Raw genomic sequence first — 25,297 nt, 5'->3', positions numbered from 1 at the left:
GGCTGCAGGCTTCATCTAAAGTAAGCGCCAGGACCAGCACCAAGTCAGTAACAGACCGTCTGAGTCGAGGGTGAGAACAAAAAACAAAGAGCCGCTCAAATGTCGCAAATATGCATCATGCCAGCCGATCACTCGACTTTCCTTGGTTATATAGCGCTGAGTGCTTCCGAAGCCACGCCCTCGCTTGGCCAGGATGCAACGCGTGCAGGCGTTCTTGAGACCTTCGATTCTGCTGAGATGCACAGCTGGCAAAAGATTATAAGAAGACGGAAATTATTTCGATATTTCGATAGTACCGCGGTAACAATAACGACTACCTTTTTGCTTGCACTTTGTTTCTAATATTTTACGAGTTTGGAGGTCTCGACGTGTGTAATGTTGCTTTCAGATTAATTCGGAGCGCTCAGGATAGATACTCAAAGATATACGCAGATTAGATAGGTTAGATACATAAACAAACTCTTCTTATAACTTGCCTTCAGATTTGTCGGTATATTTGCGAAGAACACTTTTTCGCAGACTATGGCTGCCCTTAGACATTGCGTTAGCGCGAACGGTGTTAATATTGATGTTAACTTTATGAAGGATTATCACTTTCTGCACTCATTCGTGGAGAAAAATCATTCTTAAGCTTTCAATATAGTGAGCTCTCTCCGGCTACTATACAAGGCGAGACGCTTCCACATCCCGTGATTAAACAGTCTCTAAACATATTTTAAACATTTTGCTTGCTTTTTGGCAGTTTCGTTTTTTGTACCTGAGTGATTACTCTCTAGGTAATTTCGTTTACTTAATAATGCATTGTTTCAGCTTGCTTCATATCATGCTTAACCTAACAAGATGCGGAAAATGCAAAATAAAATAAATTTATTTAAAGGGGCTCTGGACCGATTTTTTGACTGGTTTTGGATTTGCACCGAACCTGAGCCCACTGAACGTAGTAACTTAGTGAAATTTTTCTTTTCTCAAATTTTGATATATTTTAAGAGTTATAGGCAAATTAAAATTCCAAGACAACGCAACAAATAACCGCCTTCATGGCGTCCTTGGTGCTGGCTTGGGTGGCCGTGAACTAGAGGAGGGGTAGTGAGCTCAGCGAGCGCTCACGGCTGCCGCACTCCGTGTCGACGGCTCGAAAGGGCGCCACCAAAGCATGGGCAGGATAGGCTGTATGAAGCGGGCAGCTGGGGCGGCTCGCATTGCATCTGCTGCGCGACTAAACACTGATTCGGCATGACACTTAATTGCCCAGAAACGACAGGAAATATGGGGTAAAGATCAGTTTAGAACGGGAGCCACTTCGCGCTGCCAAACTGCCAAACGGCCAAACCGGCCGTTTGGCAGTTTGGCAGAACCGGCCAGATCCTCGAGCCCATACGATCGCAGCGCCGCCGCGTACATCTGGGACCTTTCTGCGTCTGCGCCTGATTCCACAACCCCTTTTTAGCATGCACCGCCATTTCCACCGCTTGGTGGCGGGTATGTCGACGGGTCATTTCTTTTTTCCGTACTTTATGAACTGCATTCGTTTCTTTTCTGATCTAAAATACTGAACAAAAACTACTTTCATACATAATTGAAACGGTTCGTGCCACTTATGTTTTGTATTTCGTATGAAAAAAAAAAAAGTTTTAGCGGCTTTGGCTAGTAGTAAGGCCAGGCCCAAAAACATCACAATGTCGTCACATATTGCCCGTTTTCGGCACCGCGGGTCGCCCCGTAGGGGAAGGAGGCTTCCGCGTCGTCCGGTTAAAACATCACGCACTGATATTTAGTTACTCTCTCTGTGCCCGCTGGCTTGCCCGAACCCCAAGAGACGTGGAAACCGCAAAAAAGGTAGACGCTTAAATAGGATTGCAGGGCCCCTTTAATGAGCAGTGGGACAGCAAAGGCGGTTTTCAAGTAGTGGTTTTGTTGCTATGTGTGGGTAAGATAAGAACAAATTAAAGATACAGACACAGAAATAAGGCAATAATGATGGGTAACATGTGGAGGCACAGCTTGATAAAAAAAGTATTTTTCACATGAAAGAGTGGATCTACGCGGGCAGTGAAAAGAATAAAAGAAAAGACAAGACATCGTTTCGACACTTCAAGCCCCCCCCCCCCCCCCCCCCCGCCCCCCCCTTCGACATCCGTCTGGAGCGGTCGTGAAAAATCCGGTAGACGCTCGAAACAAAGAGAAAAAAAAAAATGCCGGGCCGAACGCGAGTGCGCCGCTCTGATCCGAACCCTGCAACCTTTCCCCATTTCACTGGTCCAAGTTCGGATCGGGAAGAAGAAGGCAGTATCCAATTCCATCTGCCGTGTGATTGGTTCCAACACGCAAGACCCATTGAGCAAACCGAAATCGAATTCCCAAGTGTGTGACAGACTATTGTTAGGGTTGTAAAAAAAGAAAAAGCAGATGAAAAAAAAAAAAGAAAGTCGGCAGAGGAGGGAATTGAGGAAACGAAGCGAGAGAGCAAATCAGGGTTCACGTTGTAGCCGTGTGAGCTGCGCCCAATCGTACAACTAACTTAGAGGAGCGGGACAGCGACGGACGTAACGGGATCAAGATGCAACAAAGAGGAAAGCCCAGGCATGTCGATCCATTTGGGTTTTCTTTGATTCCGTTTTTTTTTTCTTTTTTGTTTTGTTTTTTGCTAGAGGTGTCGCCGAGCACTCTCAAACAACGATGAAGCAACCTGCGCAGACAAAACCGCGGACGGTTAAAAAAGTCCAATAAAAAAAATCAATAGGTTCTTTTAGAAGTCGTGGTTTCCAAACAGCGGTTCGATAGAGTCGGCAACAGAAGCGTAGCTCAGTCGAATGATCTCGTAAGGGTTTGGTGAACTTGATCAACACCCTACCTGTTACAAACTTTCAAGCGTATTATTGGTGGCAGCTCTTTTTTTTTTTTTTTCAGTCGCGCAGACGACGGTCAGTATGTTTATACCCCAACAGCTACCATAACTGGATTGAACAAATTTGAAGTGGTAAGTTTATATTGAGTTATTTTTTCATAAAATTCACGTCAGTCACCACCTCTTATTCGTATCAGTGGACGGCAGATGACACTTTCGCGACATCTACACTTTGATTTGGTTCTTTTAAATGATTGCTATAATGCTTCCTTTCAACGTAACCCCGCTCACGCTTCTGAATTTTCGGGTAACGGCTGTCTTCAACGTGGTCGGCGTTCCTGAAATGAGAATTATTGTTTTTAGGGTACTCAGCGTAGTACTGTAGAAGCCCGTTCTTAAATTTTAGTTTCGAGGATTTGCATTAAAAGTGACACTACGGGATCAGGCGCCGCAGTGGTACTAGTAGTTACCTATAGTGACGGTTGAAACGCCAAATTCGTGCTATTGGGGTAGAGCCTTGGCCACCTCTCTAAACCCCCGGTGTATTTTTTTCCCTTTTGACGGCGTTTCAAGTGGGCTTGGTCGGGTCAGCGCTCGCGCAATAAATGCACCAGAGAAGTGGCGAACGCTCATTTGGTGGCTTGTGCCTGGATCTTTGCATCTTCCCCTCCTCAAGACGACCAGTAAAATACCACTCCGTCTTATTGTGGAGATTCAGGGGTTACGAATAGATTTAGTCTAGTCAGCGTCATACGAATTATGGGACATAGTAGAGGGTGTCCCAAAAATATATTTATAGTTTTTATGACTAATATCTTGCAAGAAAAAAGAGGCAGAAAGGTGTAGATTGGTTAAGGAACAGCTAAAGTTTTATTGTAGCCATTTAACAAACTTCAATGTGAACACTTCCGTCCCATGCCCGGCTCAGTATGCCCGCATCATAAAAAGAAAAGAAAAGAAAGAAAATGTCTGCATTTTGCAAAAACGGAAAACTCCACGTTAGGTGGCTTAAACAAATCTTTAGGTGTTCCTTAACATACTACTGCAAACTGCACTTTTCTACTTCTTTTCTTTCCAAGGTATTAGTCTTCAAAGTTGTAAAGATCTTTTCGAGATACCCTGTAGGATCTTAAAACAGCGTGACAAGACACATACGTAGTGAGAGATTGGACAACACGAACGCTGACTGACAACTGACTGGTTTAATTTTTATTAAGTTCTTGAAAAATAAAACCAGTCAATTACCAGTCAGCTTGTTTCGTCCGGTCTCTCACTTAGTTCCTGTCTAGTCACGCTGTTAAAAAAGAAAAGTACTTTCTCGCCCAATTATACATTCTGTTAAGCACAGCATGATAACACCCAAGAAGCATAATTGGCGAAACACGTTGGATGCCTCCTGAGCCCTAAATTGCGGAATAATCGTTATTCTCCTTGATCGCGACTACGTTGGAAATAAACATGGCGAAGACCACGCTAAGGAGATATATAACCTAACGATTGAACGTATTCTGTCTGTGATAGTTCAAGACACGCAGTGCTTAGCTAATAATACGATTATGAATGTCGTATTCGAGCATGCACGGGCATGGGCATGGTATAAATATCACGTCATGTGCGATTTATGTATGAGTAGTTTAGCCTTACGTTCATTTCCTGTTACGATGAGATGCGCGTGTAACATATTGCGTACTATTTAAATTTTTTCACTGCCACGTCATGAATGTTATTGAATCTCCTGCAATTTCAGAGGCTCTCAGTAATAGTACTCGTTGATTGTAAACTTATACGGCGCACTCCCAGCACACTCATATCATCTCTGTTCAACAACTTCTGATTTTATCCATCCGTACAACGAACGGAGCAACTTTCCCAAGAGAAAGAAACAACGCTACAGATCTCGATACCATGAAAGCAAACAAGTTCCTTTCCATTCAGCGTTTGAGAACACAAGTCCGCAAACACAAAGTGCACCTTAAACGAAAACACCGAAAGCCCGTTGGCGTCGCCGCCGAGACACTCGTGTAGTTCGCTCAACTTGTCTCAACTCATTTCCGATAGACAAGCTTCCTCTAAAGCAAAGTGCGCGATTCGATCACAAAGCTAAACTTTTTTCCCCGCGGCCCTTTTTGCTTTATATATAAAAAAAAGGGGTAACACTTATATATATATATATATTTTTTTTTTTTATTCGTCTCGGAACATTGGACAAAATGCTGTCGACGAAAATAGCTGGACCGTCCGTATAGCCTCGAAAGAGAGCGCCACAAGACACGCCACCGCCGTGGTAAAAAAAGGAATCTCCCGTTTCGTGTACGGTTTCTTCCACGCAGCCGCACTTCCTACGCTCCTTCCGGCGGTGTCTTGGTGGCGAGAACCGCTCTGTATGGTAAAAGCGAGACAAGAGAGCGGAACCGTCGGCGGCGCGTCCGCTTCAGCGGCGCCTGCGTCGGCATCTATTGCAGTGTCCGCAGCTACATGGAAAATACCATTACTCTGTCTACGACTCGGAGCCGTGCCAACGCCAAGAGCGTTGCGATTCATTTCCCCTCGCGAAGGAGACACGAGCATTGGGGGTAGTGGAGGCGGATGTTGTGATTTGTGTCAACGAAGTGCTGCACTCTGGCTGATAGAGCAGTTTAAACTGGCGTGCTTCGTGTTGGTGACAAGTTGGAACGAGGGGAGCGCGCGTTCGTTTGTAATGTTGACTGGGAAAGGTGGTTTTGTTAAGTGGATGAGGCAAAGAATGGGGACAGGGTGGCGGGTGAGAGATGCGGAATTCGAGGACATCCTATGCGCAGTTTCAGTTTTCTCCGTTTTCACGAAGTTCATGGCTCATGAAGACGGTTTATATTAGTTCCGGGTATGACTTCATCAAACTATAAACAAAACTCTGTAATCTTTTATTTTTCTTCTCCCTTTTTATTTGGACGACCAACGAATGAGACCTCAACGGGGGTGTGGGTTTCGGTGAAGTAACAGATCGAATGATGGCGACATCGATTTTTGAAGCCGGGCTTCCGGTTCGATCGCCGAACTGCAAAGAGCAATTCCAGCTCGTAATATAAATCTCATACATCAGACAGGCGCCGACTCCGAACGCAAAATGAGAAGCCAAGATTCGCGCTTCGATTATTTTGCGTTGATTTTTTTTTTTTGATATAAGCTAAGTGAGTATTTACTATCGCAAGCAAACTTGGTCGACTGTACAACTCTGATCCTACTACCACTTGACAGTAGTTTGTCGCAAATCGTAGTTCCGCTTGTGAGTTAAGCCGTCTGTCTGTAATTTTAAAGCGTCTTATGCACACGCCTATTTTATAAAAAAATAATTACGGGCCAGAATGGTATTCGTTTCGTGAAAAGCGTAATTTTTCAGAAAAATAGCATGTAATCGTCACAGAATCATAAGTGTAAAGCCCGGGTCACCCTGCTCATAGATCATACAAACGACAGTCAGCAAACACGAGTCACCGCAGTATCCGTGGTTCGAATGCCGTGTGCCAAGTTTTCTCCATGAACTCATTGCCATGCGGCATTCGAAGCACGGATCTCGCGGTGACTCGCATTCGAACCTTTGTGCGGTCTGTCTTTTGTAGGATGTATAAGCAGTGGGACCCCGGCCCAAAGGTGCAATGAGGAGGTTTCTGAGATCGCCTAAATATGGCGACAACTCACCCTGCTGACTCTAAGCATCCTAGAAATCTCTAAATCATGACGATACGCGGCGGATTTTTCTATTACAAAAAGGTATAAGAGATTGCAATAGACCGAAGTCATCGCCGGCGGTGGGAGGAGCATGTTCCGAAACCAGGAGCACTGTCAGCCAATAGCGAGCGAAGGATCCTCGCGCCTTCGTCCGGTGGAACCGCGGAATGATACCTCGAACGCGCGCGGTTCGTTGGCCATATAGCCCGGACTACGATTCAATCCAGCGAGCGAGCGCTCGTGAGCTGATGACTTTTATCATCTGCAAAAGCATATACACTTTGTAATAACAGCGTTTGCAATCTCAACGAAGTGTCGCGTTTTCATTAACCACAAGTCGTCCCATGGCTGCTGAAACAATGCTTCTCCCATTGCCGGAGGTGACCTGGGTGGGTTCAATCTTTGATAGCTTTTTTAATAGGAAAATCGGTCGAGGCATCGTTATGATTTATGGATTTCTAGGGTGGTTAGAACCTGCAAAGTGAGTTATCGCCCTATAGAGTCGATCTCAGAAACCTCCTCGGGGCACCTTTAAGGGTGCAAACCTACGTAGAAGGTAACCGTAAATAGAAAGACAGAAATCCAATGACATGGGCATGTTTTACTTACACGTGCTTGGACACGTAGTACGAATATGATAGTTTTATCTTTACATATTAAATGAATCGTTGGAGACCATTATATTTAGTTATAAACACGTACAGCACGAGTAACGCCTATATTGGGGTTATAATGAAGCATGGTGCACAGTTTACCGTAAACTTGGGAACGACGGCGCCACAACACCAGTTTGTTTTTGTACTGCACGCTTACTCCAACTGATTAGCCTTAGGAAACATTTTCATGAAAAAAGTATGCGATGTCTAGTTTAATAGAAAAATTATATACATATATATATATATATATATATATTGCTGTCGTATCTTTTATGCAACGTCAGAAACAATCGAAGCCGCCGAAAACTAACAGCCCAAATATATCAAACCCCCCCCCCCCCCAAAAAAAAAAAAAAAGAAAGAAAGAAAGAAAGAAAGAAAAGTAGTAAGAAAGAAGGCAAAAATGAGATGAAGGAGGGTTCCTTTAATTAGGAAGGGGCGTAGTCCTTTAATTATACAATTAAGCCCAGCCTTGGTTCACGCGTCTCGCGATAGCACTGGGCGTCACTGAGAAACAAGCACAGGACCCCAAGATGTTGAGAAGAAAAAAAGAAAACGTATACAAAGAAGAGAGCTTGAAGCGGGTCAGTCGACGCAAGAGAACGAGCCCAGTTTGACAATTTTGTCACGTCCTATGTTCAATGTTCTTTTTCTCCCAGCCATCATCCTCTTGCTCCCTCTTCCGTTTCTTCTTTCTTTCCGTTTTTTTTTTTCTGCTCGTCTCTATACCGCTTTCATATGTACTTGGTGCCTGTTTTAAGGACTTAATCTCGGTTCCTTCCCGTCCTCAAAATTCAATACTTTGTTTAAGTGGCTGCACTTTTTGCGAAGCAAACAAAGTGAAAAGTAGTAATTAAGGCGATAAAATCAAAAGCTATAGGAACTTTCCCGTTATTCTCTCAGGGTGGCAAGAGAGCAGCATCGTACTTCGGTAGCTTAACGAGCGCTACTTATTTTTACTACTCGTTTGGGTTGTGTCCGTATTGCTTCAGTGTCTGCGAGGTTTAGTTTATTGTTTGTTATCGATATTTGTTTTTCTTACGTCGTATTGCGTGGCTTGGATGAAACACCGGGTGTCTCGGGAAGGGGTGCGAGTACGTGACTTCTCGGCTCGGAGCCGGGAAAGGCGAGATGCCGGGCGACTTCAAACGAAAGGGTATAACCGGCGCTCAGGTTTTTCGAACGCACATAAGTATACGTGCTTTCGGCACTTCTTAACGCCGTTCTTAGGTTCCTAGCTTTCGGTGGACAGAACGCTCTTTCGGTCTAGATGAAATTATCGATGATGTGAGGTCGGAGGGGGAGACGAACTGTTTTCTCTTTCTGGCGAAGTTGTTGTAAAAGTGAAAGGACGAGGAACGTTGTTGAGGTTTGGACATTGCCTTCTCTCTCAGCGATCGGTCTCTCGGAATGTCGCTGTTATTAGATGCAGAGTAATACGCGTTATGATTCGTCTTGAGCATACCCCAGAAAACTGAGGCCGGCGACCTTGTGGGATTCTATAAAATGGTTTAGGAAACTTGTGTCAATTCAAGTCGTTGCCATAAATAAGCCACTTATATTAGTCGAGCACATTACAAAGCGCCGTCATATAGCCGTCGACTCAGCCTAAAACGAAGAACGTAGGGAATGAGAACCTATAATCGCTTTGTTCTAGACTCTCAAGATTAGTTTAATTGTTTTCCGTTCAATACATTGCGATCGGATGCCATTCATATAGCTACATAAACGCGGTAACATAGCCAATGGCAATAAAACTATTCACACTATCCCGAATGACAATAGTACAATGGATGTTAATATAACAAATGACAGTACAGCTAATCATTGTATTATGATAGCACGACAATTTCTTTTGCTCCTGTACGAGATTGCTGTATCGTTATTGGGTTGAGCGTTGTGCCGTTTTTTGTTATGTTTCTTCGCTCTCGCACACCAGCCCTCTTAGTGATAGCGAGGTTATCACTGGCATTCTATTTACTATTCAACGAATTGAGGCTGCTCAAATCGACATTCTGACAAAGTCATGGCTCTTGAAAACGAACAGAAAGTTTGCAAGTTTGCAAGAGTAAATGCAACGTAAACCTTTCGGTGAACATCCACCTGGTATTGCATGAGTAAATGCAATCGAGGCAGAACTAGCATACGCAAGAGCCGTGTCTAACTTTTCTCCGCTAAACGGCATCTCTTTTAAACCAACTAATATAAAAAAAGTAAAACCATTAAGATAGATTTTGCCGATGTAATTTGTTATTTTTTGGCTGTCCCGAAACTGTGTCTCAAGGTTGGAGTCCATCCGAAGAAAAAGTGCTGCGTTCTGCTCCGAGAGGTTGAGCACCCAGTTTGACACTGCCAATCATGAGCGTTCACACCGTTTAGGCAAATATAAAATAGGCAAGAATAGGCCGATTACTGTCATACTCGCTCGTTTTATGGATAAAAATAGTATGTTGGCTTCCGGGTCTAAGTTGAAGGGAAGTATGTTCGCTGTTCGTGAAGGTTTGTTCGCTGCAGTACGGCAGGCTAGAGCCAGGTTGTTCGAGTACAGAAAAACCTGAAAATTCACTTTATCATTCGCTTCAATAAATTGCCCGTTGGTAATAAGCGCTATTTCTTTGACCCAGAATCCCGGTCAGTTGCCGAGCGAAGTGCGTTTCAAACAATAAAAAACTTAAAGCAAATTACCATTAGTACTCGTCGTGTTGAAACACGCAATAAAGAACAGCGAAGCGCTATGATCTTTGTGCTCTTGTGGAAGACAGTCGGTCGGAGATCCTCATATTAACAGAAACGACGTGGCTTAGTCCTAATATCGATTATACGGAAATATTCCCCCATAATGACGACTGGAACATATTTCGGCAGGATAGAGGACTCTCGAAGAGGGGGTTGGCGTGTTTATCGCAATAAAAAAAGTGTATTTTGTGTCTTGATATAGGGCTTGTAGATCGGATCATTGAATTTTCCGCTGTACGTGTCTGCACGCCATCTGATAAGGTTATCGTAGCCGTGTGTCAAAAGACCTCCTGACTGCGACTCATCATTCACTATCAATCTTTATTCCGTGTTAGTCGCTATAAAAAGCTGGTTTCCAAAGGCTGATTTATTGTTTTTTTGGTGATTTCAATTTTCCGCTAATCGATTTGGCCAGTCCGTCCTCCGAGGGATCACATACATCAGCAGAGTTCATTGAAACGTGTCTAACTTTCAATTTAACGCAAATGGTTCAGAAACCTACACGCTCTTCTACCATTATTGATATCGTTTTAACCGCATCACCGGATCTCGTAAAGTCAATTCAGCTTTGTGAGGGAGTGAGCGATCGCAGGATCCTTCACGTCAATTTGTCACTTCCGTTAGTTGTAAAAAAACCAATTCGTTAAACTATCCACGATTCTAATGAAGTCGATGATGAAACAAAAAACAACAAACTATTAATTGTATATACCACTTAAGTAACGGAATCCTCGGTAAGATCTGTAGAGGAAAACTGGACGCGTTATAAGAATAAATAAAATAGCCTGGTTCAAGCATACGTTTTTTGTCTACTTGTGAAGACTGACTCATCTGATCCTTGGTATAACAGCACTCCAGTCATTAGGCGGTAAGGAAAAATGTATCTTCGCAAAGGCGAGAAGGACGAAGTCATACTACACTGCACTTAGCAACTATACAAGGGCCCTTAAACTATCTAAAATTAAATATTTCTCACAAGACCTTTCCACAACTTTACGTCATAACCCGAAGACATTCTGGAAGCTTATGTCACCCAAAAGTGGCTGCGCAAACATCAACCTGAACGATAATGCCGGTGAACCTGTTTCAGAGACTGAGTGCCCTAAAGTGCTAAATGAATATTCTTCCATGCATATTTAGAAATGAATGACCACATAATGTCCCCACCATTCCTCAGGAGTGTTACAAATTCATGTCACCCATTACTGTTAACTCACCCGGTATCACTAAGTTAATTCAGAACCTAAAACTCACTTCTTCAGCAAGGCCAGATAATATTAACACTAAGATTCTAAAAACACCGCCAGTATTTCTAGTGAAATTCTAAATCTAACCTTTAACCAGTCTTTTTCCGAAGGCTGCATACGCTCCGACTAGAAGATCGAAAAAATTGTCCTAATTAAAAAAAAAAAGAAAAAAAGCAGGACACACGGTCCTTTACTTCTAACTATCGCACCATCTCTCTAAACGCCGGTTTCTCACATGCAGCGAAGCGCTGATGTAGCGCTGCTCATGTGCCGTCAGCTACTTATCGACTGCCGTGAGCAACAGTTCTCACGGTGCGATACAAAGCTGGTGAACGCTTCTGTCAGCACGCACTTAGCGCGAGGTCAGCGCTGTGCCTGTGGCGCTCCGCTGCATGTGTGAACAGGCCTTAACTTGCATCGCATCTAAACTTCTCGAGTACATCTTGCACTCTCGTATCGTGACACACCTATCCTGTAACAATTTTTACAGCGGAGTTGGTAAGGGTTAGTTTTCCCAGGATCGCGTCCGGGTACCAAACAAACGTCGACACCCGTGGTCGACACAACACTCTGGTTGCCGCCGTCGCTCATAGATGGCGGTAGCTGTCCAGAGTGCTATGTTTGCCGGCTGTCTGCTTGCCGCCGTCGCTCATAGATCCCGTCAACCTTTCCAGCCTTGGCAGGCAGACAACTGGTTGCTGCCGTCGCTCATAGATTGCGGCAACATTTCTTCGGAGGGAGAAGAGCGGGAACGGAACGAGCGGCGATGTGCGCAGCAGCGCGAATGGTTCCGCAACCGCCGCGAGGCCGCTATCGGCCTCGCGGCGGTTGCGGAACCTCAATCCAGCTTGAGGTTATCGGAAACCGATAACCTCAAGCTTGAAAGTGATCTTACAAAAAGTAACGACTGGTGCGAAAAATGGCTGATGTCACTTAACAAACCGAAGTGCGAACTGATCCGATTCACTCGTAAGATATTTTCTCTAACCTTTCAATATTCTATTGACAAAGACGTGATTGAAGCTGTCCCAGCGTATAAATATCTTGGCATATGACCTGGCGCCTAACCTTTTATGAAAACCTCACATCGAAGCTGTTGCGGTACAGGCCTTCCGGACGCTCGAATTCATCAGACGTAATCTACGAGACGCGCCATCTCACGTCTAAAAGATGACTTGCGAAACCTACGTAAGCCCTAAATTAGAATATGCGTCAGCCATCTGGAGCCCCCATCAAGTCTTCTTGAAGGGACACTGCCAAGAGACGTAGATGAGCACATGTTGCTTCGAAGGTCGTGCCTATCAGTGTCAAACACGAGCGTTCAATGACGACATTGATCTAGACTCGAGCGTCGGATAATTACGACATAGTATTCTACTGTCTACAGGTACGACTTGGCTGAATAGGCGCACGTGACCCCTTCTGGTCCTTTCAAGCGCGTGATTCTTTGCTAGAAACACCCCTAAATCGGTGGGGCGTTCACATCTTCATAACTGGAAGTTAAATCCAACAATTAAAAAGATCGCGCATGGTTGTTGCACGCTCTTGTCGTTTCAGTTCATTATTTGGTTCAGATCAAGGACGTCACCAACAATAGAAATAGTGCTCACAATTCATAACTTCTTTCACTTATTATGTTGAAAATACATCAGATATCTTCTTTATTTCATTTTTAATGTGTTGCTGGAGTCCCACTTATAAGTTCGAGCGAACGCGATGCTAATTAAAAAAATGGCCAGAAACGCTTTGTAAGGCTCCTTTAATCAACCTACCAGAGTCAACCCAAAACCGAACTGCCCGGTTAATCTTATCATCTCATGACTACTCCACTAGTATTTCCTCTCTGAAAAGTCAACTTGGAATATAACCCCTTCAAACCCAGAGAAAGCTTTCTCGCCTTTGCCTTCATAAAATTTACTACCACTGCGAAGAGCTAGAAAGTGCACTTCTGCACCCCCCGATTGAATATCATCCAGCCTGAACTCTTGTCCAATTAAACAAATCTCAGGTAAAACTAATGCGTTGAACGAATCATTCCTTCCTCTAGCCAACGCTGAAAGGAACCTGCTGTCATCCTTCATGGTTAGCGTTACTGGCACAGCGTAGTTTTTTAACCATCTACTAGCCCATTTAAATTGATTATATGTATAACTTCTGCTGTGTTTATTTTGGCATTTTTGTTATTGTTTCTGTGTTACTATTGTATTATTCGACCCCCCCCCCCCCCCCCACACACACACACACACTATTTTTGTGTAATGCCCTAACCGGGCGTTTAAGGGTTCAAAGAAATTAAATGAAGGAATGAATGAATAAATTTACAGTAGCTGAATAAAACTAACGTTTCAGAGCATTGCATTCCTTTTTGACCAGAGCAAACATTTTTACGTTGATGCAAATAACATTGTAGACATACTGTGCTTCGTTCGGATATGTACGACACGAGTTGCCCTCATTTTCGAGAATGGAGCGATCGAATAGAGAAACAAACAAGAACAGTCGTAATCCTCTCGTTTGTGTCCCGGGCAGAAAAGTCAAAATCCCTGCGCTCCCAACTCGACTTCCGCCGTCACCATAACTTCCGTTCTTTCCCTGGCTGTAAATTTGCATCCGCCGCGCCCATTTACCTCCGAAAGAAGAGGCACCAACTCGCGACAGAAAGCTCGCCGACGAACTCCCTGCCAGCTAGTAGCGGCAGGAGAAAAAAGGAAGCAGAAACAAACGCGCCGTCGTATCTATATGGCTCGTTCCGCGCGATCAAAGAACCTTCTGCAATGCAAGAGTGCGCCTGAAAGTAGCATAAAGGAACAAACACACACACTCACACAGAGGAGACGAAGTAGCGGGAGATAGGAACGTGCAGGAGCCAGCGATTGACTCTGACTGTGATTCCGACTTTGAAGACGGCGGTGCCGACGACGCGCGACAACACGCGACGTCGAACACCGCCGACAACAACCTTATTTCCGGCGAATCGCGTTCGTTTCCGCGACGGCGAGCACCCCGCATAGGCAAGAAAGTAAATAAAATAAATAAAAAAAAAGGAAGAGCGGTCGACGTATGCAGAGAGAGAAGTCCCAGGACGCAAAGAGAAGCACCGTGAAGAGTCTTCACTCCTCCATCTTGGAAATAGGGCCTCTTTGGGCGGCGGCAAGCATCGAGCCTCGAGCAAACGCGGTGCCCTGGGAGCCTTTTCCGCCTAAATGGCGTAGCTGTTTTTGCTCCGCCTAGGAAAAAAAAAGACGATGGAACGCATCGCCCTCGTTTTTTTGTTGGTTGCCACGAAAGAAGCCAACGTTGTTTCGAGCTGAAGGACCGTTCACTTCCTCTGGACGAGCATATAGGATATGTACGACGACAGACAGTTTGTTTTCGTTTTGTTGGCAGTTTGTTGTTTTTGTTATTGTGGTTGCATACCCAGGATTGCATTTCTTAGGAGGGCGCTTGCATGAGGCAAATATGGAGCACAAGCGGCGCGCAGTTCTTTTTTTTTTTTGTTTATTTAGCGAAAGGGAAGGAAAGTTGACAGATGGAAAGATCCAGGGAAGTAGGAAAATAGGCGGGCGAGTCAAGGAGCGTGGGTGGAAAGACCGCTGCCTCATCTATAAGGGTTATGAAAAGCCTTTCTCACGCGTTGTGGTTCTGCCTCGTCACCGGGTCATTCCAAATGAGCCTTTCCGATTCTTATATGGTGTGAAGGCACGCGTTGTCCTCGGGCGAACAAAGCGCGAGTTTTCCTTAAAAGATTAGAGGGGCGGTGTTCAGCGCTTAACAGATGGACGGCAAACGAAACACCCTACCCGTCGTGAGACGCACCGGACGTCTTGTCGTGCATATGTCTCGTGACTTCGGGCCTCTTCCATGTCTCTGGTGGAGGAGGGGTCAGGAGCACGTACTCTGAACATGAAAGCTATGCATGCGCATATGGTCGGCTAGAGCGGCCTGTCTGGAATCTCTGCATAAATGCAAGCTCGCTTGGTGCTTTGGAGAGCCTGTGACGTGCTTGGATATGCAGCCGTAAAACTTTTCCCTACATGAAAAAAAAAAAAGTTCCACGCTAAGTTGTTTATTGAATTTGGACGTCATCCACTAGATTGTGTTTGCGCACGGAAGTAATTTTGCACACGGGCCCACTTTGAAAAGGAGCCTCAGAAACTCACCTTCACCACAAATAGCGTGCCGTTGTTGTTCCGCAGTTTTTTTTTTCCTGTTTTCATTTAAAACTGAAAATAAATAAAAGGAACCCCGAGCGTCATCCGGCCGGGTGCGCTACACCTTCGTTGGAATCGTGCCGCCACGCTCGGCCGTTGACAGCGAGAACAAGAGAAAAAGGATAACGCGGAGAGGCTCATCTGCGCCCGCACGTACCGTCATGAGCGTAAAATGATATCCGCGTAAATTGGACCGTCCGCTGAGAATCCAACGCAGAAAAAAGAAGTAACAAGGAATAAAGCACACGTAAAACAAAACGTGCCTCGTGAGCGCGCTCACCGTCTGACGTGGTTCTTGTTTTTTTCTTTTTTCCTTCTTGTATTTCATTCTCGGCTGGAAGGCGTTTGCTGCGTAAACAAACCGGAAGTGCTTGCTTCCCCCTCTCCTCCTCTCTCCCTCTTCTCTCTTCCCTATCTTGTTTGCATGCACCCGAGTTGGGGGGCGCAGTATGTGCAGCCGCTCGACTAGTCGCGAAAACAAGAACAAACGGGACAGAAACAATTTATTAGGGATACACGGCGCGGCGCGGAACAGGGACTGCCACCTGTTCAGCGTCCGCTAATACCGCCGCACGTTATTACGATTATCATTATCATTGTTTTTTATCGCATCTTTACGCTTAATTTGGTCCTTGTTAGCGGGACGAGACCTTTCGTTCGTGCACGTAATCGTCGCCGCTCTGGCGCAAATGCTGTGTCGTCGTCGTTGTTCGGGCTAGAAGCGGCCGGACTGAGGGGGGCACCACCTCATGACTGCATAATTTCCTCATCTGCGCGAATCAACACTGAGTAATCGCGGGAAATTAGAGCAGGGCTAACAACGTCTTTCGACAGAGACTCTGCGTCCCGCCGCGCGGGAGATCGAAATTCCGCCGGAACGCTGCGCTACATACGTCGATCGCGTCGGGGAATTCAACGGCGCTGGGAGCTTAGGTTAGGACCTGCAGTCATCAGTGCGGGTGACGTGGGAACGACGAGGGAAACGTGGAATCACTTGCCGTGACCTAAATTGTTTCTTCTGTTTTTTTTTTTTTTTTAAAGCTTCACTAAAGCTTTTCTGTTTGTTTTTTATAGCGCAGTTGGCCTATTTTCAGAAGTAAGTGCCATCCAGGAGAAGTCGAAATAAAGTTAACATATTCGTACTGACGACGTCCATTTTTGGAAAGCTGAGGCGGATTGCCACTGCAGATGTCTTTTTTTTTTTTTTTTTCCCTACCCGCTTTTACAACTCATGGTATGTATCAGTACTTTTTTAGTTTGTGTTGTATTTTCTTCTCTCTCCCCATATTTTTTTTTTATCGGGTTCTGAACCCTACCTTTCTTCCCTCTGCCTTTCTTTTTCTTACATTGCGAGGGATCATAACAATTTGGCGGGTGGACTTCCTGAAAGTAATAAAGTAGTCGTGTTGTATGTTTGTTTTTACAGCGGGAGGTTAATCAGCCCTAAGCCCGCAGGCACACTGCCGATACATCATACAAAAGACACTGTGTTCGCTGAAGACATAAAGGCAGAATTATCTGCCATCAAGCATGTTAGGAGCGCTTCACATATATGTATGCTAGGAACAAGTCTGCAAACAGTTTTGCATGAGCAATGGGAAAGGACCGCCATCAAGGAGGAAACCTGCTTCAAACGGGATCCGGACCAAATGGTCCCGGTCAAAATGGTTCCTGTCAAAGTGGCTTTAGACAAAATGGCCCCGAGCGTAAACCCGGACGAAATGGTCCGAGACAACTTCTGAGGCCTAGTTTGCTTTCTCTTAGGGGGGGGGGGGGGGGGGGGGGGGGTGTAGATTGTATGTACTCGATGCAAAATAGACCTAGAGATAATAACATGTTTTGCTAAATACTTACGATATGAAACGCTAACCGCTTTAAGGTTTATATATTCGATTTAATACACATTGCATGGCCAGTAGCTGATCCGAGAATGTAAAAGTATATTATAGAAACAATATGCAAGTACGTATATCATATTATTAATCTATAATATTTACCATTACTAGCGCGACAAAAATTTTTTTATAAGATATAAGTGGTATGTGCATGATAATTTCTTTGATTTATCATGCGCATCCGTTTTCCGGCAGTTCAATTCCGCTATTTCCAAATCTAAGAAAATTCTGTCGCAACATGTAACTATTATCGTTTGTGGACCTAAACTACGTTTTACTAAAGTCACAGTGCTGCCGGCGCGGTGATAGGACGAATCTAACAGTGCTGAATTCAAAACATACTAATGATGTTCGTTGACTTTTTTTTCTTTTGTTTGTGTTTGTTATGACCGGTATTCCAATCAAGTGCGGAGAGTGCATCGCCACCTTGCGCTTTTAGAAGTGCGCGTGTGCATTTTTGTGACTGATTCCAGGCTCCAGCTTTGTACGGTGGTCTAATTTATGCGAATTGGAGCCATCTGAAGCCGAGTGAGCGATAATATACTTTGTATAACTTTTGGGCATCTTTAGAATTGTTGTCTAATATATAGAGCGAGAATCTTGAATACTTTAAAATATGCAATACACGTGTGTTGAATGAAGCTTCAGAATAGCAGAGCACTAAAACTATCTATCAAAGAGCGCCCAAAGTGTAAACAAATCACTTGGAATTATTTCCTCCTGGACCTAGCATTTTGATCGAAACCATTTTGACCGGGGCCATTTTGTTTGGGATCAGTTGGTCCTACACCCGCATCAGACAGCATCTGCAGAATGTATTTTGTACAGTGTTTTAGCAGTGTGATCGCGGCCTAACTAGCGTCTGGCATCTTCACTGCACAGAATACCCCCCCTCCCCCCTCCTTCAGACCACCAAAAGAAATACTGGCAAAAATAAACTATGCATCGCCGAACGCTCATGCTCCGCCCAAATGTAGCACTCCGAACCAAATGTCAAAGTTTCAGCGCTAACTGTTAGCTTATTCAAAAGTTATAAGTAAATTTCTGAAATTTTCAATGAGAAAATGGTGGGCGACAGACCTTTTAAATACATTAAGCTCTGATGGCGCCAGTTACCAAGCACGAACGAAGTCGGGCCACACTTTTCCATTCAAAATTCGGTTTCTTAACCTATCGCGCTACGATCTTGTGCAGCGTTGCCAACAGATGGTGCTTTTTTTCTATAAACTTTTGCAAAGAGCGACCTTGCCTGAGGACAAAGTGCAGTGACAAAAAGACTTACCTCTAATATAAACCCAGCGAAGCCACCGGTCTTCAATCAATAGGTCGCCCTATTGTTTGAAGACGGGTGACTTCGCTGCAATTCCATAAGAGTTAAGTCTTTTTCCTTTTTTTTTTCCTTTTTGACTTGATTATTTTACAAATCAGGCTTGAGTATCTTACAAACTCTTTTCCAATGCCAGATACACGGACCCAGGGCACCAAATAAGGAGCACGTTCCAACAAGCTACGGTGCTTGGACACCGGAGCTCGTATAAAGTGGCGTGAAGCAGTGGCGTCACTAGAATCAGCGGCACACGGGGCCGTGGCCCGCGGCTACCCCCCCCCCCCCCCCCCCCCCCCAGGCTAGTTGCCCGCCTCCCCCCCCTTCTCGCGGCCTGCCGCGCGACACCCCCCGGAGCGCTGCACCCGAGGCGATCCCCCCCCCCCCCCCCCCCGCACCCCCCCTGTGACGCCACTTTGGCGAACGCTTTCGCAGCAAACTTCAGGGATCCTGGGTTCGGTCTCCACCTCTGCCGGTTTTAATCTGGATGATAATCGTACCGGTGTGGGTTTACAACTATCGCTGCGGCGTGATGCGCGTTAAAGAGCTCAGGCTGGCAGTGATACTGCGCTGGATATATTTTATATCTACAGCAAAAACACCAGACCGTCCATTGGGGCTGACACACTTCCCGCAGCCTCAACATACATCAAACACAATTATGTTTTTTTTTACATATTGACGTACACCGATTCTAATTAAGCTTCTAGGTAGATATCTCCTTTTACCCGTAATATATTAATGTCTGGGCGCACGGAAACCTCTTACTCATCCCATCATAACCGAACCCCACGAAAACTGAAGCAGCGACGTTAATTAAACCCGTCCCTGCGCGCTTTTCTTTCGGGCTTTGGATATCGACAGGACGCCTACGGTTATAGAAATGTCATCAAAAAGCAACCTCGCACACTGAATATACGCGAGCACGGACTATAGCGCCGTCCTCCGGGATCGCTTGGTTCGGCACGACTAATTAATGCGCGTTTATAGCTTCGATCTTCTTCATGCGCTCACGACACTTGCTGCTAATGGCCAGTGTCTCCGGACAATTCAAACGCGGAAGCAGGCAGCTCATCTGCATTCAATCTCTTGGGCCGCGATGGAATGCGCGTCTCAGGAGTGTCTCAGGGGAGGATTAGCCGACTCAATAAATCCTCGAGTGACATGTCCCAGTCCCCGATTAAGTCTGAAAATGCACGTTTTTCCTTCCACGCGTCGCTTCGACTCGTTCCATTAGCGTTCGTCGAGTTCAGCTCGCAGCGAAAAAAGTTGGATTGCAGGTACGGCACAAGTTCAAATAAAAGGAAAAGAGGAAGAAAAAAAAAAAAAAAGGAAAGAAACAGACAATTTGCGTTCAGATTTCGTAATTTATAAACGAGCGCATCGATCGTAACACGCGGACGTTTTTGTTTTCCTACTCTCGAGAGAACACGATTGGTTTTATCTGTACTTTAGTGAATACTTCTATATTTAAGAGCGAGCGCAATTCGTTCCGAGTTTAAAGGCGTTCTGCGAAGTTCAAATGTGAATTTGCCATAATTCGCAAGTTCATGTCTTGATTGCTCAAGCTCTTTATACTTTTCGGAAAATGCATACAAAGCATCCTACATCACATGGGTCAGAGAATGCTGACCAGTATACAAGTAGACATCTATTTTATGGTCCAGAAAAAAAAAAGTAGATGAAATTGCGCAAAAATAACAAATAGCTGTTTCGAGGCACCAGCGTTCTAAGTGCACTTGTGTGGGGTCCGCTTTACTTAGAAACATACATGGACATTTCTCACGAGCGAAAAGGATGGTATAGCCGCTATCGTACTGCAACGCTGGATGAAAGAATCAATCATCGAGAGCGATATGAAACAATACGTTACGGGGAGTCGCTTAGTGCTGCCGGTTACGAAAGGTAGACGTACCATCGGCCTGCATGAGAAAGTGTGTTACGGGAAAGGCACGCCGAATCACTGCCAAGACGGTGGCGAAAGGTTCGCAAAAGAGTGGTAAAATCGCGAGGAAATCGGCGAAAATCAGCAGAATTGATGGAAAGTCGCGTGAAAACTTCGCACAAAATGATATCAAATTGAATTTGAGCTGGCTGAACGAACAAATTCCTAGAGATGGACGTAAACATTGCGCTTCCTTTCCGTCTATACTTCCCCGTAAAACGCTTGGGGCATTCGATTGACGCAATGCAGTTTCACAACACAGATACATTTTTTTTAATGTTTAAGCATTTTTTTACCGTCTTTAATAATCGACCCTACTCCATGAATTGCAGCGGTATGCTCTACTAAGTACTTTGCGGGAAAGCAGACACTCCAGGATTTTTTGGAGTGCAGCACGGGCATGGGCGGGATGGATCAATCACCGTTCGCTTCCCTGCGGCAATCGCCCTATTTTTGAAGATTTTGTTTTCTTCTTTTTCGTATTGGTTACATGAAAACTTGATCGGAATAGTTTCATTTCGTTCACCATGCCGAGTTCAATTTATGGCGTCCACGCTTCGACAAAGAAGCCCCAGAACGAGCGAATTTAATTACGTCGTAGATGTATAGTAATCGGGGTCTAGAATATTTTGTCCGTGTCGTTTTCTTTTGTGTAGCTGGAGACATCTTTATCGCTTATTACATGCTAAATGACGAGCGTGACCATGCCTCATGACTAGAGTCGGCATTAAAAATGCACAGGGTCTATTATGCTATCTCTAAGAGGACTTGAAGGCGAAAGTTCAAGCGCCGATGTAGACGTGATAGCGAACCTCCGAAGGCAGCGCGCTCTCTGACGACGCACTTTTGGCGCCGTTTCATTGGTACCTTTCGTGTCGTCGACGTGTTCTCTGAAGGTCGACTGAACGATGAGACATGTAAGGCTTTCGCCTTAATAGTCTTCGCGGTGAATGCCGGTCTCTCAAATATCTAGTAGTTCAGTCATTTTATTCTAGGGGTCTGGCAAATAAAAAAAAAAAAAAATTTCGTAAGCATTGAAAGGCGTTATTTTTTTTCCTCGCTCTGGTGCTTTTTAGGCTACCCAATCCAAACACATCTTCGGAATATCCAGGCTTTACTCTTTTCGGCATGCTATTTGTGATTTATAAATTCAAGATAGCTATTGATAAAACGACAAATGAACGCTATGCTAAAACCAACATTCAAATTTACCCGCACTCTCCTGTGGGCTGATGCAACTGTTGTATACGTTGTGGGATTCTAGTTTACCCCAAAGTCCTCAGTGAGGCAAATACCCACTCCGTAACTCGTCAGATGCAATAAAGTAGGTTTCGACTTACCTTGCTGATCGCTGTGAGGCAACACCCACTCCGTAGTTCGCTGCTATGGCGGCTACGGCCGGGTCCGTCCGTTGACTGCCGTTAGGCTCCGGTGGACGGGAGACCACACCAAACACAGGGATACCGTAGAAACGTGTTTATTGGGCTTACGCCACACGCTTTGCGCCCGTAGGCGGAACAAAAGAGAAATGAGGTTGGCGCTGCCTTAATTGACAGGATCACCAGGAGAAAGGTCCGCGCTGCCGGAACTGGCAGGATCACGGAGAAGGGGGAGCAGTAAAATAACGATGAATACTCCGTCGAGCGTAGCCCCCCCCCTAACCAAGAGCCCCGGCCACAGGTGGGTGGCCGGCTTATGTAGCCTGCGGGAAATAGACGCGCCCGGGGAGGCCGGTAGAAGGTCACTCGAAAACGGGACGCGTCCATAATCACTCCCAAGGGTGTGCCGATGGCGCGTTCACCCAAAAGGGCAAGGGAGAACCGGCCCCTTCGGGGAATTCGGCCTCGTGGTTCCTTGTATCCGGGAGGCCGACGCCATTGGTGACGACGACTCCCACGGCCTGCTTGAAGCTAGGCCTAGATAGGGATAGAGGGAACCCAATGGTTCCCACAACGTTTCGTTGCCAGCATAACCTCTCAACCTCTTGGACTAAAAAAGAAAAAAAAAAAAAGAAATGATGTCAGTCACTTGACGACATAGAAATATTTTGACTTATACTTTGCCTTTCTAGTTGAGATGTGCCTATAGATATATTGAACCAATTTTCAGGCAAATCAGGAACTATCAATATTTCGCCCTTAAAAGGGTACGAGGTTTTTGAGGTCGCCTAAAGATGGCGATAGCTCACTGTACAGGCTCTGAGCATCCTACGAATTCCTGCATCGCGAAAATGGGTGGCCGAATTTCTTATTAAAAAGCAACCAAAGATCGCAACTCACCGAGGTCATCGCAGGCGATGGGAGGAGCATGTTCCAGTAGCCAGACTTCGCCTGACCAATGAAAACGCGACATTTCATGGTACTACGAAATATTTATGCTTTTGTACATGATTACAGCGAATAAGAGTATGAGACAAATATTAATTTCTCACGGACTGGGAACGTAATACCGCAATAATCGTATCAAAAACAGCGCACTATGCTTTTTGTTTTGTTTTTTGTTCCCGTATACCGCGGGAGTGATGTGTTCGGTCGTCTGCTGGTCTGCTCCCGAGCGCTAGCTCGCTGGACTGAATCATCGTCGTCAGCTTAGCGAGCGAGAGCCATGGCGCGTTGAAGCTTGACTTCGATGGTATACGATTGACTTTGTCTGCTACGACAGTACTGACCGACTAAAAAAACTGGCCGAAGACCGGGTGTCCGGGCTGTCGGGCCACTGACGTCCATAGGTAAACGCTGCGGGGTAGCGGCATGTCCTCCTCCCCCGTCCTCCTCCCCTTGCTACTGTCGTCTGCTAACGCGCGGTACCAATACCTCCTAGAAGACAAGGCCGTAGCGCTCTTCTCGTGACGTCGCAAAGGAAGGCCATCGAGGGCGCGTGTCGAAGCGAATGCAACGCGCGTAGATCGACCGTCGTAACGCGTTTTTAGTCACATACGCGCGTCATATTAGCTAAAATGAAAGCTGCACATAGCAACGGGTCTAGAAAACATTTTCTTACACGAGCAAAATATTACACCGCTAAATAATTGGTACGAAATGGCACGAGGTATGCGTACAAGACGTCTATAAGAAAATGTGATTGTTTTAAGTCGAAAACATTGAGTCATGCAATTATTGTTGTAGGAATGCATATTTTATACAGAAATACTTCGACAAAATTGCGAGACACGCAGTGATTTGGAAACAGCAAAACAGAACAGTTAAAAATCAGGTCGACGTAGTCAACGCGGACAAGGCAAAACAAGTGTTTCTCACGATCATGTAAGCGACGTTCTCGCGTGCAGTCACTGAATCTTTGCATCATACCCCGGCCACATGGCAAAATTAATGCAATTTCGATCGAATGACATTGTGGGGTCGACAAATCCGCTTGCCGCACTCGTATAATCACTCAAGACCGCGAGCTGATTAAATCCTATATGACTGCATGAAAATATATTAACTTTTCCGTGTGGCAGGGGTACTAAACTTACTACTTAGTCTACTAATTTACTTCTCCCTATGGGGCTCGAGCTGCCTTAGAACAAAACATAACTTATTTTGTATATAATAATACTATTACCTTAATACAGTTAAGATTCTAGTATAAACCCGGAAAAGGCAATAAAATAACTTTAGTATAAATAAACACAGAACCACGAACAACACACTTTCAATAATCACACAAACTTGTTTTTCACCTTCCAGTGAAAACTAGATTAGCGCGCATATTTACAAATGTCGACGCAACTGCACACGAATCATGACAAAGAACAAAATTGCAATCTATCATGCGATTAGAAAAAAACAAAAAACGATTACAGCATCTTACTTGCGTCCTACATGACCAAGAAAGCCCGTAAATAAGTTGTTTCTCACCTGTCGATCGTATCCATACGTCCCACAATATCCGTGACGTACACATTTGAACACGAACTCCAAGAAGCCTCTCTATGACGAGAGAGAGGTCTACCGATTAATCGACCAGTCTTCGTTGGCTAGTTGTCACTCATGTCATTCAAACCGAAGCAGGACTTGTTTCACGAATCCACGTAAATGCCGTAGTATCAAGCGAACACGAAAAAACTACCCGATACTACGGTGATGACAGAAATACGACGGGAAACAAGTCTCAAAAGTACCACACACGAGAGCAGCGGCGACGAAAGGCTTGACGTTGTCGATCCATCTCTTGCTCGTGTGCGCTCCCTGCGACAATGACTGGATTTCTTTTCGGTCTCCTTCCCTTCTGAGACAGTCAGCAGCTCACACACAACGTAAATTTACCAGAATCGGAGCCATGTGGCATCGGCAGCATCGCAGCCGGTCCTTTCGAAAAGTGTGGGGTGCTGCGGAACTGCACGTAGTCCCGCGGTTAAGGGGATACTCATAAATATATATTTGGTACTCTCAACCTTGGTAACGCGTTGTATATTACGTTTATATTATATATATATAATAAATTGTACAAGACTGCGCCTTTAAATCGTATATTAATGCCGGATAAACGCGCATGAACCGCATGAACACCACCGCGCCGAGGTACATTTTTTTCACGTCGATAGCGTATTCTCACGTAGTTGTGCCATGGACTTCCTCCCTTCGCCATTGTGACGTAACCTCTCAGAGCGCTCTGGCCTTCTCCTCTCGGAGGTGTTGGCGGTACGCCATGTTCTTCCTAAATTGACCACCATGGCTGTGTTGGAAATCTTCCGAGTTACCCCGGCGGGTCATGTCACGTGACAATCAGAT

At 45.2% G+C, this 25,297-nt stretch overlaps 1 protein-coding gene across 2 annotated transcripts in view; it reads left to right on the top strand.

Annotated features, from left to right (window-relative positions):
- The window catches only part of LOC8052150 (follistatin-related protein 5), a 380,338-nt gene that overhangs the window by 247,576 nt on the left and 107,465 nt on the right, over nt 1-25,297 (top strand). The gene's annotated exons all lie outside the window — the stretch shown is intronic.

Source organism: Ixodes scapularis, unplaced genomic scaffold (assembly GCF_016920785.2).
Source record: "Ixodes scapularis isolate PalLabHiFi unplaced genomic scaffold, ASM1692078v2 PGA_scaffold3__209_contigs__length_174095766, whole genome shotgun sequence".
Lineage (NCBI taxonomy): Eukaryota > Metazoa > Arthropoda > Arachnida > Ixodida > Ixodidae > Ixodes > Ixodes scapularis.
The sequence above is the reverse complement of the archived record's forward strand: the minus strand, read 5'-3'. Positions and strand labels throughout refer to the sequence as shown.